The 14,489-nt window shown below is 45.8% G+C and overlaps 1 pseudogene; it reads right to left on the bottom strand.

The window, feature by feature from the left end:
- Positions 1-13,061: 13,061 nt before the first annotated feature.
- LOC144135621 (U2 spliceosomal RNA) lies at positions 13,062-13,212 on the bottom strand (annotated as a pseudogene).
- Between the last annotated feature and the right edge of the window lie 1,277 nt (positions 13,213-14,489).

The raw sequence follows: 14,489 nt of genomic DNA, 5'->3' as shown, positions 1-14,489 counted from the left end.
AAAAGGGCTAATCGCTGGGAGGACTTCCGGGCGACGAGCGAAATTTTTGGTTGGTGGAGGTCCTAGTGCCGAGACTAGCGACACGGCAAAAATGTTTCGCGCGACGGCGTCGCTCGTAGCTTGCCGCCGTCGCCTTTGCGTTCGCGTGAGTTTTCGCGTATATGGAGCTCAGCCTTTACTGAGCAGTGCCAACACTAGTGCGGCGATGCGGGTGATCGCTGCTGCATAGAATTCGGCAGATATGTTCGGGACGCATCCGCTGACGTTTTCTATGGCTCGAAATACCGTTTCAACCGTGGCTGCAAATCTGGCGCACTGCCTTGTTGCAAGTCCTGAAGATTCCGAGCACTGTGATTGCGAATGCAGCAGCGAAGGTTCAGGTAATGAAGAGTTGGCTCTACTGAACAATGTCTCCACAACTGCTGACGAACTCCTGCAACCAACTGCGTTCTCAAGGGAGCTGCAAGGATTCGCACACGGAGACACGGCAAACGAGCGAAATGAAACAGGAGAGGGAGACTCAGCTACTGGAAGCGAGGGAAGCTCCGACTCTGAGTCAGATGTTGCTGATTCGGATCTCTCTCCGAAACGACACCAACATCCAGGACGACGAACTGGTGAGTTTTTCGCGCTTCTTTTCTTTAATTTCATGGGCCTGCTTTTTTAGCGTGAGAAAAGGCGTATCTTATTAATATCTGACACCTTCGTGCAGTCCGCTACTTTTTTCATTCGGTCAACTTAGAAGTGCAGTGGTAACTATAACTCTCACTGCGATAACGTGCTGCGGCGGCTTAGTTACCTTTGCTTTCGGCTGCTCATTCGAAGTTCACAGGCTCAGCGTCGGCCGCGGTGGCCGTATTTCGATGGCGGCGAAATACGGAAACGCCCGTCCGCTTCGCGATGTTAGCGCACGTTGAAGAACCCCACGCAGGTGGTCTGATTAATTCCGGATCTTCCGCTATGGCGCCCCTCATAGTCCACGGGTCGCTTCTTGAAGTGCAATCCCAAGGTTTTAATTTCTTATTGTTAATATAGTTTTTCTCCAGGGTAAGTGCCGTCGGCTTGATCGTGGCATGTCGTAACCAAAAACTGCTACATTGAACCCATTCAAAGTGTTATTCACGTGTACCTGAGACTGAACGCTCTCGATTGAGTGCTTTGTTTGCCCAGATGATCCAGATGTGCCCTGCAGTGGGAGCTTTTAAAGGGTGGGAAGATAACTGGGTGCAGTAAAGTCGAAATCGGGGCTAGTTGGTACATACCTTTAGAACTAACACCAGCCAAAAAGAATGATGGGCATGAGGAAAGCCACACAACGGAGAGGGAGTAACAACTGAGCTCTGTAGAACAACAAGCGCCTCCCGCAGCAAGGCAAGCAGCACATACGTTGTATAGCTTTCTCTCTTATTCTTGTCCTTTTTGACTGGTGTTCATTCTAAAAGATGGGATGACAGCAATACAGGTATTGTAGTCTCAGTGTCTAAGAGTAGACGGAAGGGTCTTGAAACTGTGTGCTTTTTTCCTTGCATTTTTATTGTTTTATATTTCACGATTGTGTTCATTTGTTTTTTTTCTTTTGTTTCTTTAGGGAGATCCATTGTTCTCAGGAGCAAAGCTTACCAGAGCTGAAAGTTACCTTCTTGTGATGGTATACAGCCTGCACCCTGGATGCTCTAAGGCAGCAAATGAGAGCTTGGTCCCGCTCAGTGAATCTCACCTGCCTACTGAAACACTGTACCCGACATCAAAGTATTGCTTTTTCCGGCAGTTTTGTGGTGCAGAAACACAGCACGTTAGACACTTTTTTTGTGATGTGTGTATGGCATATGTAGGAGAAACAACTGAAGAAAAGGTCTGCTGTCCGCAGTGCAAGAGTGAACACACCTTAGAGGACCTTGTGAAGTCATCATTTTTCCTCTTCCTTGATGTTGAATCCCAGCGGCGTGACACAGTTTCAATGTGGCATTCTACGAAATCATTATGGAGCCATGTCCTATGATGTGCAGGACATCACTCAAAGCGTGGAGTACGATAGTTGCCTTTAGCCAGGGCCGGCCTTACCTCATTCGGCGCCCTGTGCCAATTCCTGCCAAGACACCCCCCCTCCCCCCTCCTCTCGGCCGTCAAACTCTTCTTTATATTTACCTCTTTTCGATTCATTTTTTTTCTGGGGGACGCCTGATAGTAAAACAAAATTGTTTTGACAGTTCATTAACGTCACGTGTGTATTTCAATGGCTGAAGCCTGAAGGGAGACCGCGAATCAATAGCGCCAGCCAGAAGTAGTCACCATGACTCCGCCCTAGGTTATACCTAGGTCCCAGCGGGTCACAGACCGCTAACATTACAAGCAGATGTTACGGTCTAAAAACGCATGCGCAAAGAGGATTATCAGTGAAAAATAAGTTTATTTGCATTCCCAAACAGTTTCAGTTATTCAACAACACGCGTCGTGGACTGAAGACGACTTAAGACGGGTGATATTTACTGACAAGTCGACTTCCAGCAGCCGGTGGGAGCAGCGTCACCGCACATGGCGAACCGTTAACACGAGGTGAGCTATCTTTCGACATGCGAATAGTGGCTGCGCATGCAGCACTATATGCTGTAATAAAGCTTGCTGTCACGCTAGTTGGCGCATAACTTAAAAGTCGGGAAACACCGAAAAAAATACGAGGACGGGAAGAAGGTAGAATCGGGAGTCCGTGTCACCTCCTTCCTGTCTTTTTTTGCGTTATTTCCCACCTTTTAAGATATGCACTCTATGCATACGGGACAAGAGCGTGGCGCTCATTGTGAGGCACACTACAGTTTGCTCACAGTAGAAGGAAAACAAAATAAGAGGAAGAAGAGGAAGGGGTGTTAACAAGCCGCAGTGATGTTGGTTAATTTGTGAATGAGATTAACCCAACCTATCCGCGCATGTAAAATATATCGTTCGGATACTGCGAAATGGTGCCCCGGTGGTCTTAAAATAAGTGCGCGCTTGTCCTGTGTCCCCCGTTTCAGTTGTCGTTTTGTCAGTGTGTAGCGCGTTATTCACACCAAATGTACAACCAACTAGCCCGCATTGCTGCCTTGCTTATCCTTAACATGTCTGACTGAACTGACAGTCAAGAAATTTTCCGGCAATTCCTCTACCTGCATTGACTCCGCAATGTAAAGCTGAGACATCAATTGGATATATTAAATTGCACCTAAGAAAACGTCTTACATTCGCATTTTATAGCTCAGTTGGAACGATTGATGCATAATTAGAACGAAATCAACATTCATGTCTCAGGATTTGGATTTGGGCGTGGTCGAGTGCGAATTCATCGTGAATGGAAATGGTAGTGCGTGCACGGCGCCAAGAAGTTTTGGGACGTCGTCGATTTTAATGCACATTACGTTTTTTTTTGGTAGCGTAATTGAACTTCCAATGCAACTGGGCATATAAGCATTCTTGAAATAAAATTAATGGCGCAAAGGAACAAACACAGGAAGACACAGAGACAGAAAGAGCGCCTACTACCAACTGAGTTTATTGCGGAATAACACCACCTTTATATGCCAGTACATTATCACCATCAGTGTGTTATCATAGCCAGGACAAGGTAGCAAGAAAAAATATATGTACAGAAAAAGATTACACTTATGCATACAAGCCAGAGAATTGCTGCTAACAGAACAAGGCATGAAAAATTTACGAACATGATATCAAGGTTGTATGACAAGATCTACACATGACCATCTAAAAAATGCAGTTCCCGGCCTCTGAGTTTCACCGACGAAGTGCTTGTGCACGTGGGTCCACCTTTCTGTATATGAAATGCTTCCATAACTTACCTTTCAACTCGCTCTTTGCCTTTGCCGATAAACATTGCCTCTTCAAGCACCGGTCCGCAACCTTTACAATCTGTGCAGTGATCAGGGAGGTTCCCCCTTTCATTGTTTTTATTCTCCGTCTGTGGTCACTCTCTCTCGTTGCAACAACGGCCGGTCTGCCCAATGTAGACACGCCCACACTTGAGCGGTATCTCGTAGGTGACTTCAGACCTGCGTTCCGTATAACGCTGTCTATGCTTGATAGCCTACCTCGGAGGTCGTTTGTCCATCATGGAGCATATCTTGCCAAGCTTACATGGTGCTGAAAACACCGCGTTCACACCATTACGACCTCTTGTCTTCTTCATGTTCTGCGCTATTTTGTGCAAATACGGAATCACCGCCACAGCCCTCTTATCTCGCTGCTTGCTCGGTAGAGCACCGCTCGAAGAGAGTTTAATCTTCTGCAGCAAGGCTCCACAAACAGCGGTTATCGCAAGGCAGGTAAAACCAGCGTTGTTTGATCTCTGAAGCTGCTTTTCAAAGCCAGTCTGCACACAGTGGTCGCATGATTTTGAGAGAGCGGCGTGTGAGCACGTCATGGCAATACTTTTTTTTACCAGTTTAGAATGGGCACTGCTGAACGGCATGAGGCTTTTCTTGGAGCGGGGGTTATACATCCAACACACATGATCTACGCCAGTGAAATCAAACTGAACGTCCAGAAACTGGATCTTGCCTCCTTGCGGCAGTTCCCAAGTGAAGGGGAGGCCTTGGGAATTGTCTCTAAAAATGTTAAGAACATCAGCAACAGCTTCGTCAAAGTTAAGAGGTAGGCGGGTCAAAAAGAATAAAATAATCATCAACAAATCGGAAAACCCGTCTGACAGGTGTCCGGTTTAACTGCGCACAAATGCGCTGGTCAGTAAAAGCTAAATGATTTCAGTTGAAATGTTGGCTATAGATGAGCCAATGCAATTTACAGTTCTTTGCAAATAAAAGTTCTGGTTAAAATCAATCATAGTGGATTGCAGATAAAATTCAAGCAAAGAAATAAAATGGTCACTGGTGATTCCAACAGCGTTCTGGAACATTACTTAATCAAAATCATTTATGCTCTCAGGAATGGCTGCAAAGAGGCCATCGTGAGGAACAAAGTAATACAAATTTTTCACTTCTATAGTGAACGCACATGATGCTTTGTCCAATGCAGACCTCATTTCAGTTAAAACCTAATCAGAGTTCTTAAATAAAAAAAGGTGCATCCACAGAAAGGTGCTTCAAAGAATGTTGCAGAGATTTAGACACATGGGATTGCCATGTCCCCTTTTAAACTGAATGTTTATTCAATCCATGTGCACCTTTTTATACAGGGTGCTTGCATAAGAAGATAGCCCGCAAGCCTGTCACACTGCAATTCACTTGCGCTACACATTCTAGCTTTTGTGCGCGCAATTAAGAAAAACCAATTCCGCCTTTAATAGAAATACAGCAGGCATGCTCACACATTTAGTTTCTAGTCTTTATATAAGTCTTGCCTCCATGATCTCTCTTGTTAGCTGTTTCCAGTTTCTGTCAATGACTTTACATCCATTAAAGTCTGGAGTACATACACTTGCTTCGCTCTCTACATTATGTTCAGATTACCTTTGTCGTTTTACCGTTTTGTGGGTTTTTCTTCTCTTCATGTAGCCTGTGATTTAGGCATCTTCCGGTCAGCCCTACATAAACTTCACCACAGGGAAGTTGCAGAAAAGAAACAACCCTTTCCGTGCACCCAACAAATTTCTTCTTGTGCTTCTTTGTGCAGGTTTGCTTCTTTACAGTGAAAGGATTTGTCATCTTACATAGATTTTCAAGCCTAAAAGGGGCTGAAAACACAACTTTAATATTTGCTCGCTTGCCTATTTTCTTAAGATTATGTGTTATTCTCTGCATATGTGGAATTACTGTCATTTTCTTATACTCTCTGGCACACCTTTATGCTTGTTGTGAATCATCCCTTCGGCTGCCGACACCATGCAGGATATCTCGGGGATAACCCGGTTTCTGTAACTGTTTTTCTTTCTCCTGAAAAATAGCTTCCATCAGGTACACACATGACTTTTCCAGCGCCTCCTGGAAACAGGGGCGACAATTACTGTTTTTATCAACTTCGAGTGAGCCGAATGATATGAAAGCAGGGGTTTATTAGTACGGGGCACATAGCTCCAGCACGTGTGGACTTATTTACACATTAACATGAGAACAAGGAAACGAATTTTCTTCTTTTCTTGAAATTGACAGGTCATCTGAAGTGGCAGCCGGACTTCTTTAAACACTGCCAATACATTCGCGGTTATGTTTTCGAGGTCTTCTAAGGTACAATCGAGAGCTACAAGAAAATCAGCAACACATCTCAACGCTCTATGCACACTGGAACTAAATAACCGATCATTCAGGATACTGCCAAGATTTGCTAAGTGCAAGTTGCTTAATACTAGTGCAAGAGAAGACGCAATGCAAACTCCCTCTTTCTGCAGGTAGGGCTTGCCTTGCCAACTGATAAATCTGGACTAGAGGTGGAAATACGGAAGCTCTAAAAAGTCCTCTACATACACTCTTGCAGAGTTTTGAAATCTACTACTCCTACATGCATTGAATAAACATTCAGGTGAAAGCACGTGTGGTGTCTACTTCATGTTGTCCCAGTTTCCGAGCTCTGCAGTCTTCATAATCGAAATGACGTTTTCACTTTGCCCGCTATTTCCTGTCCGCGGCAGAAAGAGGAATATTTCGCAGAAGCCTCAAAACCACAAGAATTCAGAATTAATGTAAATCGGCTTTATATACGCTAGACTCCATCTAACGAGGTACATAGCGAGAAACAGCTGGCATATTTTTCCTTTACAAAACCCTACAGCTTGAGCAGTTTCGCAGACCCCGTTGAACGAGTAACAGAACAAAAGATCAATACCCTAATACGGCATGCATACAAAACGGCGTTGGGCCTTCCTAAATACACAGCCAACGAGAAACTCCTCGCCCTGGGAGTACACAATACCTTTTCTGAACTTAAGGAAGCCCACCTAACAACACCGACGGCTCGACTCTCCAGCACTGCAGCGGGCAGAATCATCCTGGACAGAGTTGGCATCGAAGGGGAGCCTATGGCGGACCATCCAGGCCCCGTTCCTAGCCATATCCGAAAAAAGATAAAAATATTACCTCTACCCAAGAACATGAACCCGCAAACCCAACAGGGTCGGCGGGAAGCAAGAGCAAGAGCTCTGCATCGACGCTTGCAGAGTCTTCCAGACGTCATCTACGTCGATGCAGCCAACTACCAAGACAGCCCCCACAGATTCGCCATCTGTGGTGTATCTCATCCTCAGGACCCGGACCCGGCCACTCCACTCATGGCCGCTACAGTATTTACCAAGAACGCGGAAACCGCGGAAGAAGCTGCAATTGCAGCTGCTATCGCCTTTACGGATGCTACAACCATCGTTAACGATTCCAAATATGCCATTGCGAACTTTGCCAAAGGCCGCATCTCACTCACGGCCAGAAATATCCTGGAAAATGTTAAAGACACATCCCCCCTCCGAGACATTGACCTGGTATGGGTCCCGGCGCACGCCGGAAACCCCGGAAACGAGGCCGCCAACGCACAAGCTCGAGTTAAAGCCGGCCGAGCAGTAGACGGTCCGAACCCGGAGGCAACCGGTGAAGCGCTAACCTCCTATCACGACCACACCACCCATTTTAGACTCGCACGTAGGCAGTTCCCGCCGCCGCACCCCTCCCTGTCAAGGGAGCAGCAGGTGGCGTGGAGAAGACTACAAACCGACTCTTTCCCCAACCCAAATGTGTACTCGCACATATTTATTACAACCTCCAGCCCTAACTGCCGCTTCTGCGGTGCAAAAGCTACTTTGGACCACATAATCTGGGACTGTAAAGCACATCCCCCACCCCCAGATCTCATGGCTGCTCCCTCACCTGACGCGTGGCTTTCAGTAAAGGTCAGCGACGACCGAGGCACTCAAGTCAGGGCTGTCGAATGGGCCTGTGCGGTACGAGACCTACATGGTCTGGACCTCACTTACTGACCACGACTCTACACTTTCTTTCAATAAAGTTTTTACTCACTCACTCACTTCCGTGAAGGTTGCTTCAGTGGGAAATTTCTCCTGCGCAGAGTATACTTACGCGGGCGCCGTCTGTAGTGGTGCGTGTGCCCTCTACGCTACCGCCCAATATTGAGAAAGGATTACTCTTCTTATGCAGACAGACTCCGTCGCCCCAGGACTAACTTTCCAGTCACATCCCCCCCCCCCCCCCCCCGCTTTGACACTGTACCACATGATATGAGAATATGCGGACCCCCTATTAGCTCATTCCCTACACAACTACACTACACAACCAATTTATGCAGTTTATTTTGTGATAATAGTATAGTAATATCTGCAGTTCAACGTGTCGAAGCAATGCGGGGGCTATCATGGACGCTGTAATGGAGGACTCTAGATTAACATAAGCCGGATGGTATTTTTCAGTCCGCGTACATCGCACAGCACACGGGCGACTTTTGCATTTGATTTAATCCCATGGCCGGGATCGAACCTAAGACCTTTGAATCAGCAGCCGAGCAACACAGCCACTGAGCCGTTTTTTTTCTTTATTGGACCACTGAGCCTTCGTGAGGGATTTTATTTAGCACCTGCTTTCTGCAAATGCCTTCTAAAGTAAATCTTGTGCAATGTGGTTGGGTCGTTGTGCCTGTTTTTCACGTTATTATGGAACGTGACACGAAGAAAGGGACGCTATTCCCACTCGTTGATTTCGGTCAGTGCAGTGCTAACAGTTTGATTAAAACCATGCACGAAAATGTGAAAGGGGGAGACTTAATACCAGACAGAGGAATAAGCTGGAGATGTCGGATCAATTTGGCGAATAATGGCTTAGAATTCGTGAAAGCACATTAAAGAAGCGCAAAATAGGATTCATCCTAGACACCAGACCGCCTTCAATTCTGTTGTCGCGTAAGCCGCGTTTACATGACTCCGACACTATGCGTCTTGAATCGGTTTTTCTAGAGAAACAGCAGGTTTCGAAAAGGAAAGGGTGAATCGTACTCTGTTCTCTTCCTCGATATTATTGTACTTTCCTTCAAAAAGTGGACTGAAGTCGACTTCTACCGCATTAATGTAGAGACGACTGTGCACTGGGTCCCATTTTTTGCACTGTCTAGCGCAGACAGCTTTCGGTGGGTAAATCTACACGCTGTAGTTTATCTGCGGTGAAGCTCCACGCCCTTCATAACCGCCGCACTGAATTCCTCCACGACAGAGATGTAGTCAGCTGTGAAAACTTTTCCTATTGCGTAAGCTAGAAGCTAATTGCAAGAAATAATTATAATCTCTAAAATGCTGACGTCTCTGGCTTGTTCGATACAGGACGCCGCGCACCATAGCCCATAGTTGCCAACTTTTTTTTTTTTAGTTCTATCTAGGTATATCACGTCTCATCAATTCTCAAGATAAAAAAAGTATGCAGGGTTGCAGAAAGTATGGGCCTGAAGCTAGTATCGAACCGGATCGGAACGATTCCTTTGAATCATCCAGGCGCGAGTTCAGTTCCAAGAAGGCTGAACAATATGGGTTCGTCTCGGTTCTGGTTTCGGGTTCAGGTTCGGTCCCGGTTCGACACCCCTGGTTATTTATTTACGCTCGAAACATTAACAGGCTTACTTCAATCCTTCTCGTACGCCGCATTTAATTAGGTTCATGTAAGATACAGAATATTTAATGGAACGACATCAAATCTCAAGTGAGCTCATTATACGTAAGATCATGAGCCATGTCCCTATTATTCTATATTTTAGGTTTCTTCATCAAAATGTGACGCTGAATTGAGTCGAACGCATTCGAAAAATCTAAGAATGCCCCAAAAATGTAAAATTGCTTTTCGATATTTTTCATAGTTTATTTTTTATTTGTAGGAACGCTTTTTCCGTCTAGCCTCTCTGAAAACTGCAATGCTCCTCTGCAATTAAATGCTTTCAGAGAACAAAACACTCACAAGCTTGTATATAACCAGCTCAATATTTTAGCAAAAATAATTTTATTATTCTATGCGCTTGCCTAATGGAATAACACAAGACGGGCGATCCACAGCGTGTGAGGAAAAATACCGATTTCAAGCATACGGTGTCAGTTATAAGAGAATGGTCAAGATAAGATATACGAACCGGCTTTCACCGGCACAGATTTTATTCAGTCATAGAAATCTATCGATCTGTTGTCAAACAAAAGCAGAATTGGATTTACTGCAATATGTGTGTAGGGGCAAGAAAAATAAAACACGAGCTTGCAGGTTGACATACTCTTCTAAATCATTACCCCGATATGAAGGATGCGCAATCTCCGCTGACTTCTTCCTCAAAATGGATGTAAAATTCATTTGCAAACAATTACCGGAGTAACATGTGCCATTTATTTTAAACCATAGTGTTCAAAATTGTTGTCAACTTGAGAGAATATTTGTCAATGTCACTGGGGGTTTTCAACGCTTTATTAAATATGCACTGGCAATATTCAGACCTTCCTTAGGTCCATGTTTCTGTATTTTAAAACCGAGCTTTAAATGCACACAGGAAAAAACAAAACAAAGTAGTTGAATCGCTAATCCGACCGAAAGGCGAAGGAAACGAGGTACAGAGTGGAGGATACTGCACCGTCATACACGGGCCTTAATGTTCTTACCAATGGTGATTTATAGCGCTTTCTATTTCAGTGCAGGAAGGGGGCAGGGGGCGATGCCCGCTGGGCATGACCTGTCGGGTGCGCGGTGGCTGCAACGCTGCAAAAATAAGATTTAATGTTCACATGGGGTATAACGAACACTAGCGGCTGAGGATATGAGCGCTGCGCACTGTCACGTTTAGTATCCCATTTCAACTGTGCAGGTACTCGTTTGTCTAAATAAAGCACTAACCTATTGCTCGTAAAATCTGTTCTGTCAGAATTCCCGCCGCAAAAAAAAAAAGAAAAAATTCGACCTCTTCCTCATGCACGTAGATGTTTATAGAGGTTAAGTTCATCAATTTTTAGTCGTTGGTGTCACATGCAAGTTCACAAAGAAATTTATTCTGGTTCAGAGGTTGCAAAATACTTTCAAGCTTCCTTGGATCACACCTTTTTCGAACAGCTTTGCATAAAACTAAAAACTCCCTATATACCTCACAGAACTACAGTACATTCTACTCAGCTGTTCTTATCAACCTCTTCACCGACCACTTGTAGTGGTCTTCTTCAGTATGAAAAATCACATCATCCGTGGGAGAGGTATTCACAGAGTAGCTCAATACTTAAACAAATGTGTTTGGTAAAAGGAGACAAGAAAGTGCGAATTGATATCTGTGCAGTTGTTATAGACCTGTGCTCTCAGGAGTGGTGAAGTCGTAAAAGACAGAACAACTGGACACTACAACACCGACCAAAGTACCACGTGAAGGGCCCTCGAAGGTCTCCGCACGTGCCCAATGACAGTGCTCATATCATAGTCGACATGAACCAGGCTTCCGTGAAGCACGTCCCCACTTAGGTCAGTTGGACCGCCCACATCTGAGTGCCCATCGAATACATTCGTCATTATTTGAACGTGGGAATGATTGATTATGACATATTTACGATGGCAACACGGATAGCAATGTCAGTCCTGTTTATCGTGCGCAAAAGAGCCGAAATACGTCTTCGTCAAATAAAAGCAAAACTCGTGCTTCCGGGCTGCCTGTTTTAAACATCACAATATTCATAAAGGGAAGATAAAAAGTCCAAACTCAAGCACAAGCTGTCTTCTGAAGAAAAGCGCGTCCGTTGGCGTTAACGACCCAGGCAACCTTTACACGTGCTCGCGGGACCAGCTGGAGTTTGGGATATCACCTCGTTCAGCGTACAAAAATGTCCAGCCGGTCACCTATATAAAGGAGCGATCATAGCGTTTTTTGACAAACGTACAGCGCAGCTTGGCTCAACATCTATATTGAACTGTATTTTTTAATCAAAGCACTACGTTCAGTCGCCAGATCTCTACGATGGCCCACCTTGTAGCCGCGGTCGCCTTGCTTTCCCTCGCACCTGCACCGACCATCTCGACTACGCCAAGTAAGACGAGAACAAACTTTTGCTGCCCTTTTGAATCCTCAGAAAGTGTGAGTCCTCTTCCAGTCTTCCGCACGCCGTATTTCACTTTGGTCATTTCAATTCATTTCCACGAATTACCGCCTTCATGAAATAAAAGGAATGTAGAGAAGGGTGCCCTCAAAAGCACAAAAGCTGAGTTTCCAGCTTTAAGCAGTGTAGCTCTAAAGTTAAGTGGGAAAATTTCTTGAGATTGATAAAGCAATTGGAACTTGTCGCATGTATCGATTTTGTAACGCAGCATAATCTCAATGCGTTTTTGACACAGCAGGCTGTGTTTGATTTTATTGTTTTCCGTTCAAAATTACTGGTGCAAATGCTATTTACGATCTCCCCTTAGCTAAGTTATTTGACAGTTTTAGTTGACCAGAACGGCGTCCCGCTCCACTCACGCGGTCCAGCGGGAACACAACTGCGCATGCGCAGCCCGCTTTGCCCTGAGCGGGCCACCGGAGCGCACCTCCCGTTCCGCTCGATGACGACCATAGCAGAGCGAGCCTAGCCAGACGGCCCCCGGCAGCGGAGCAAGATGGCTGCCCCCAGTGAGGCAAGCACACAAGAGTTCGTCGACGACTTTTTCTGCCAGCGGGGCTAATTCGGCTTTGACATCATTGTCCTTGTAGATGTAGCAAATGTAGAAGATGTACGTGCATACGCACAGTGACTCGCGAAATCAACATCTACGTCGGGAAAAACTAGTACAACCTTGGCTAGAGCTGCTGTTGGCTTGCTTTGGATATCGAGAAGACACGACCTGGGTTATGGGTTATGGAGGCTTAACGCCCCAAAGCGACTGAGGCGATAAGGGATGCCGTAGTGAAGGGCTCCGGAAATTTCGACCACCTGGGGTTTTTTAACGTGCACTGACATCGCACAGTACACGGGCCTCTAGAGTTTCGCCTCCATCGAAATTCGACCGTCTGTCTGTCTGTCTGTTGTTGCCAGGAAGAAAGAAAAGGAAAGTGCACAGGCCTGTTCACTGGCTCTAGCCGAGCCACAATCGCTACCACGTGCAGATAGTAGGAGAGTTGAAAGATGGGCTAGAAAGACAGGATAGTAAAGACGCGCTAAAGACAAGGCCGATCCCGGAGGTAGTGCAATACCGGGCCAACCGATGGCGGGAGTGAAGCATCCTTCAAACTCTCCGCCACATTTCCAAAAATAAGTTCAATTGGACCCGTAACAGATACTCTACGGGGTCCGGACATTCGCATGGAAATTCGACCGTCGCCGCCGGGATTGAACCCGCGTCTTTCGGGTCAGCAGCCGAGCGCCGTAACCACTGAGCCACCGCGGCGGGTAGCAGACCCGACCTGTAGAAGTACATCAATATATGTAAAACATTTCAGCTGCCTAAATTATTTTCAACTGCATATAAAATGGTACAACAAAGAGTATGTTTTACAGTGTAAAAAGAAATAATGACCCTATATACTTTATCAAATGTAGTGCTTCCAGTTTAGTTGCACAGGGGGCGCTAGAAGAGCGCTCCTCCGCTAAGGGAAATTCGTTTCACGCGCAACTAAAAACGATTTCGGTGGCAGCGCTCCGCTACCGCTCACCGTGCCACCGTGAGCGGAGCGGGACCGTCGCTCCGGTCAACTAAAACTGTCTATAAAGTTAGTTGCATGCAGACTTATGTCGGCTTGAAAGAGGGGGCGGGACAGCTGAGAGACGCAAATTTAAGTTGTGGTGCAGCGCTTTGAGCAACCAAAATTACGCGAGAAAGTGAAAAAGATAGCTTTACCCCACCTAGAAATAAGATAGCACAGCGCTTGGGCTCGCATCCCTCAGGCCCACCTGGAGTGCTCGTTCGAGCTAGCAAACGAATGGCCGGCTGGTGAACGCGAATAACAGCAACCGGTGTTACCGGTTAGAACCAAGCAAGCCGACTGGGAATGCGTTTATTCGTCTAAACCTTTTTAAAGTTTTGAATAGTCCTTGGTGCGAACAACTCGGAAATATGAGGATGAAACGAAGAATACAAAACGAGCGATGACTATCAGCTGACAATATCTGTGCATAGCACATAAAGATCGTCGCCCAACAGGCGGCGTTGTGTGTCATGCTCTATCGGGGTGAGAAATAAAAAAAAACAGAAAAAAATATTTGCGGGATTGGAACACGCGACAGAGCGAACAAATTTCCCTCGCTGACCGCTGCGCTGGGCTATTTGAATCTCGAATGCAGGGTTCAGGTCCGGGATCTAGAAGAGAGATTCGAGCCCGGACATTTGTTTTGGAAGTACTCTCCCCGATCAGTGTAGCCCATGCGCAATTTCCAGTCAGGAGACCCAAATTTAATGAAAGATTACATCGCTGAATTGTACATTCGCGCCGCTCTGAGCAAGTTCTGATTCCATCGTATTGAGGAAAGTGTGAACGGGCAAGCTGGCAGATTTTAAGGAAGCAAGATATCCTGAGAGGATGACCACAAGAATACGCGAAATCATGGTTCCCAAGATTAAATTCGAGAAAAAATAACGTGCCTCAAGACA

This window comes from Amblyomma americanum, chromosome 5 (genome assembly GCF_052857255.1).
Source record: "Amblyomma americanum isolate KBUSLIRL-KWMA chromosome 5, ASM5285725v1, whole genome shotgun sequence".
Lineage (NCBI taxonomy): Eukaryota > Metazoa > Arthropoda > Arachnida > Ixodida > Ixodidae > Amblyomma > Amblyomma americanum.
Note: the sequence above shows the minus strand (reverse complement) of the source record. Positions and strands in the feature narration are given on the sequence as shown.